The 5,669-nt window shown below is 37.8% G+C and overlaps 1 non-coding gene across 1 annotated transcript; it reads left to right on the plus strand.

Annotated features, from left to right (window-relative positions):
• Nucleotides 1-1,284: 1,284 nt before the first annotated feature.
• LOC113928109 lies at nt 1,285-1,396 on the plus strand. The gene has a single exon (XR_003521793.1). It is a non-coding gene; the product is annotated as a U6 spliceosomal RNA (small nuclear RNA).
• The last annotated feature ends 4,273 nt before the right edge of the window (nt 1,397-5,669 follow it).

Genomic DNA, 5,669 nt, shown 5'->3' on the forward strand with positions numbered 1-5,669 from the left:
GAGCGTGCTACTTATTAGTTTTCCCCAATATCAACTCCAGGATGGCTTGGTTTCTACAACCTCTGTTTAATTCTTATTCAACCACCTGGATTCTCTTAGAAGAATGGCATAGTTACATCATAAAGATAATGACCACTTGGTCGAGTATGCTGCTTGCTAAGTTCCCCCACAGCAGCCCACACTGGCCAAAGTGAGGGAAATAACAGAGCTTTATGAGTTTAACTAAATTGCTTTTGTAACTTCTGCACCTGTCCCTTCTAAATTAAAACTGGGAGTGTGAGTAGGGGATGATTGAGAAAAGGTAAAGTTATAGCTACTGCAATGGGACACAGGTATTTTATGGTACTGTAGGAAGAGCAACAAGCTGGCATCTGGGGAAGGATCATCTTAGACCATGGGAGACACAGATGGCAAAAGGACATTAATATTTATTTTTTCCCTTAGACCATGCCTGGAGCCTTCCTCAAGAAAAATCCTCTTATGTGTCTCTCCCAAACTATCAAGCACCTAAATTTAATTGATTTCTGGGTCATAATTCCCCATAAGACAGCTCTGGTCACCATTTGATTGCCATTCATCTTAAAATTACAAAAAAGTCTATCAAAAGGGAAGGTAATAACCCTAGTCCCCACATTTCCCAGTACAATTCCTTTTTTCCCCAGTATAATTCCTGTAAACACCTTTAGTTATCTGCTTCATCCACATTCCCACTGCTGTAGCATAGTGATTTCCTGGATTGGTTGAAGGTTATCTGGCTGATAGCATGGACCAGACAGACTGGACTATCTTCAAACATTACCTTTAAAAACAATGAGTAGATTCAATTATTCAACTGAACTGAAACCTAAGACCTACCAGATGGCTTGGAGACCACAAATGGAGCAATATCAACTTGTGCTTCTGGGTGATGGAGATTCCACTTCAGGAGCTTCCATAATTGTAAACAGCTCTCTTTTTAGGGACGCCAAGTGTACTCTTGGGATTACAGGTCTGTGTGGAAACCAAGGATTGTCTTATTTCTGTCCCCCTAAAATGATGATTGTCCTCTTAGGAGTAATCATAAGTGATCTCTAAGATTTTAAGGAAACACTCCCAGTAGACAATGTAGCCCTTGAATGACTCTTCTGTGTCTCCAAAATGAGCTACACTTAGTTGCTTGGGGAATCTTCCCAGAAGCGTAGCTGATTTGCTACTTACTCCAACTTCATAGTCAGTTTCCCCTATAATATGAGTCATTACAGGGAAAATTAGAATTAGAAAATTCTATTAGAAAAAGGGATATAAGTGCTTGCTTCGCCAGCACATACACTGAAATTGGAACAATACAGAGAAGATTAGCATGGCCCCTGTGCAAGGATGACACACAAATTCATGAAGAAAAGTGTATAAAGTTTGTCTTTGATATTAATTGAGGTGATCCTAAAGATACCACCTCAGTCCTAGAATGCATTCAGGTTAGCCTTAACTCAGTGGCCAGGCTTGTTACAGATGATATTGGCCATAGATTTTCTCCTTGCAGGGCAAGGTATAGTCTGTGTGATCTCTAATATATCCAGTTGTACCTGGATTAAGGCCTTGAGCCAAGTGGAAAGGTCAATGTGGAAACTTAAGGAGGAATACACCCAGATTTCTCAGGTAGATCCAGATGGTTGAGATTTGCCTAGCTGATTGGGTCTAAGACACCTGATGTTAATACTGAATATTGCTTCATCCTGATGCTCACAGTCCTGTTGATAGTAACCCTAATTAAATGTAGTATGAGAATAATTTAACAGATTTAGTCCTAATATCTGTGAGTCATATTGATCAATGTGCCTGACAGAGTAGTGTACTCATAGGAAATTTTTCCAGAAGTCAAAACACTGTTGAATCAAGGAATGAATATAGTTTAAAGACAATTCTCCATGGGTCTTACTATTCAGATATTGTTTCCCTTTGGGTCAAAGATCAATCAGGTTTACTTCCCATTCTAAAAGATTCATTTTTTTTCCTACAGTTGGAATTCTACTCCTATAAGTCAAATCATGATGTGTGAGTGGGCACTCGGCCCACTTAACATTGCCCTGTGGGACACCAGCATAAAATGTTGATACTCTGACTACTACTATTGCTGTGAGTAATAAAGTTCTTTGTTTCTGATTCAGGAGTCTCATGTCTTCCCCCAGCACCCATGAAACTACAGCAAGCTAACTTGGCACATAGGTAGGGTAAAGTCTCAGAACTTACTGAATTCTTGACATCTGTATTACTAATGCATACTAATTATGATTTCAGTTATATTAGGGAGAGTAGACTTTAGAACGTATAGCTAACATTTTCATAGGACACTAGACTTTAAAATAATTAATTGAATAAATTAATGTGGTTATATAGAAAGTTATTCAGTATGTCCTGAGAAGAACTCAGGGGATTGATTTTAATATTTTGGAAAAACTGCTGAAAAATATAGAAAATGCCCAATGACACAAGTTGTGCTTTGATGTTTGCAGATAGCTTGAAGTCTATGGATTTTTTTTTAAGTAGGCCCCACCCAGTGTGGAACCCAACACAGGACTTGAGCTCACAACCCTGAGATCAAGATCTGAGCTGAGATAAAAAGTCTGACACCCAACCAAGTGAGCCACTCTGGTGACCCAGAAGTTTATGGATTTTCTAATTGAGAACCTTTGCTATAAGAGAACCTACTCCTCTGGAGTAAAAGATGAGTATGCTGCTCCTAGGTCAAGCTTTTGGCACCTCCTCATAATAACCCAAATAGATTACAGTATCTTCGCACTGAGTTCTAGGAAATGCAACATATTGATAAACAGAACACTAGAATGCTTGAAGATCTACTGCTGGGTAGGTGGGTATATTAATATATTGTATATCGGGAGTCATATGATTCAGATAAGTTCCAAGAAATAGAAAAGCACTACTCATTTGGAGTGAGTTATATATACATTCCTCTAGCATGAGTTGTTTAACGAAAGATAGCAAAGAATGGTTAGTCAAACCTTAAGGAAATATCTTTCTATAATGTCTTATTCTTACAGCAAAATGGATCAAGACTTGCAATGCTAAAGTTCCCTTCAGAAATGTATGGGGAAAAGATGTACTTGGGAAAAAGTATTCAAAATTTTCTTCTTTGCTGGTATTAGAAAAAGGTATTGAGGGTAGGGAAAGGTTATTAGCTTGCTATTACTCAATCCCTGCTGAGCACAAAAGAACATAAAATAGGAATAAAGAAAGGAAGTCAGCTCTCCAATCCCAGCTGCAGGCTGATGAATCAGTTAGTGATTAATTGTTGCTACTAGTAATTGAAATAATCATATTTCAGAGGGAGGGGAAAAAAGCATTTGGTCTCTAAAATGCTTTTGCCTCAAAATGTAATTGCTGCAATATTATTGGATATCTTAAAAAGAGATATAAATTTCTTAATGTAAAACTAAAAGGAATGTGATTCCCAAGATTGACCCAACATCTGGCATCAGGTTTTGAAAACTCTCCTCTGACTGTCAAAAACAGTAGTCCCTTTGCACCAGCCCTCTTATTTTCTTATACACATTTCTTTTAAGTTTGCTTTATAGAGAATACAGCATAATGTAGCATGCAAAACAACAAACTAATATATATTACCTTAATGTTGGTAAAGCCAGTGAGTTCACATTTACTCCCTCCCCCCAAAATGGTGCTTATATTTTTAAAGTAATGTTAATGTGTTAAACAACAGGCTTTATCATGTTCCAAATTCTAATTGTATATGGCCCCATGCCAAGGATTTGGGGAGTCACTGCCTTCAAGTAGTTTACTCCTAATTGTGAAGATATAGTATGTATGTAAAATGTTGCCCATCAATATGGTGTACATGAGTACTATAGAAAGATTTCATGAAGTTATAAATTGGCATTTAGTGAGTATTTAACATATTCAGGTCCTCCAGAAAGTTTTTTTTTTTTTCAAAACTAATCTCCACAATCACCCTGAGATGAAAGTATCATACCAATTTGAAATGGCAAATAAATAGGATCAGAAAGGTTAAGTCATCCACTCAATTCCACACTGCCAAAATAATAAAGAACAATTTGTGTAGAACAATTTTCAAATGTGCTTCTGCTTCTATCTGATTGCAAAAAGGAGAGAGAGAGATAACTCCACATTTTAAATCCTTGGTGATAACAAAAGCCTGAGATAGTAGCATTTATGGAACAGAAGAATTACGAGAAGAAAAATAATTGGCATGGGAGGAAAGATGAGTTTATTTGTAATATATTGTTTCTGAAGTGATACTAGGCAATATAAGAAGAAATACCAATGAGCAGATAGAGGTAAAAGATTCTAGTTAAAAAAAGAGAAATCAGGATTGTAGATGTGGGCGTGGTACTCAACAGTGTTTCAATGACATAATGAAGAAAATAGTAATAAATGAGCGAACATATGTTGTGCATGCAACTTTTCACATTAAAAAAGGGAATCCATTTTTTCTCCTCCTGACATGGGGTTGGTTTTGGACTTGATTTGACTGATAGAAAGTGGTAGAGTGACACTGTACTAGTTCAGGGTGTAGGATTTATGAGATATGACATTCTTTTGCTATCCTGAGGCTCTTGGTAAAGAAGTCCAGGCTGTCCATCTGGAGAAAGGAGCCATGTGAAGAGAGGAGCCCCAGCCAATAACCCAGCAGTATGGCCCCTGACAAGTGAGTGAGGCCATTCTTGATCCTCCAACCCACCTACCATCTGAGTAAGTAAGCCCCGCTGACACAACAGAGCGGAGATTAAACATCTCTGATGGGCCCTGCTTAAATTCCTGAACCACAGAATTGTAATTAATAAACATGTTGCATTTTATCCACTTAGTGTTAGGGGAGTATGTTTCACAGCACAGTACTGCTAAAACACAGAAGGAGACTAACAATAAGTAATTAAACAAATACTTGCTTTTTCTTCCTGTCACATAATAAAATATTCTGTTAAGAAACATAAAACAGGAGGGGCGCCTGGGTGGCTCAGCTGGTTAAGCATCTGCCTTCAGCTCAGGTCATGATCCCAGGGTCCTGGGATTGAGCCCCGCATCGGGCTCTCTGCTCGGCGGGGAGCCTGCTTCCCCCTCTGGCCTGCTCCTGCTTGTGCTCTCTCTCTATACATAAAATAAATAAAAAATAAAATCTTAAAAAAAAAAGAAAAAGGAAAAAAAGAAACAAACAGGACTTAACAGGATAGAGAACTATCAAGGAAGTGACAGAGAAATATTTTCATTGGGTAGTCAGAAGCTTCCCGAAAAGGCGACATTTGAGTAGATAAGGAAGTTAGAGAAACAAATGGGTAACAAAGATGGACCATGAATATCAGAGAAAACTTAATTCCCAAATGTTTGATAATATGTTAATAAGCAACACATCCAAAATCAAATTCACCATCCCACCTATATTGGTATCATTATAGAGGGCCCTTCCCACCATCTCTTCTTTGGCCAATGTAACCATTTATCTTTAAAAATCAATTCAGAAGCCACCTTCTCCAGAAAGACTTACCTAACTTCTTTCATCTGGCCTAGTGTTCTCTTCTATGTCATCATAACCACCAGTATTTTCTTGTGTGAGAGAATCAAATACATGATGCGTCTTTTTTTTCTTTAACCGAATCTCACACCATTAAGCTCAAAACTCGTTTTGAACTTTCTAACCTCAC

The sequence above is a fragment of the Zalophus californianus genome, chromosome 7, assembly GCF_009762305.2.
Source record: "Zalophus californianus isolate mZalCal1 chromosome 7, mZalCal1.pri.v2, whole genome shotgun sequence".
Taxonomy (NCBI): Eukaryota; Metazoa; Chordata; class Mammalia; order Carnivora; family Otariidae; genus Zalophus; species Zalophus californianus.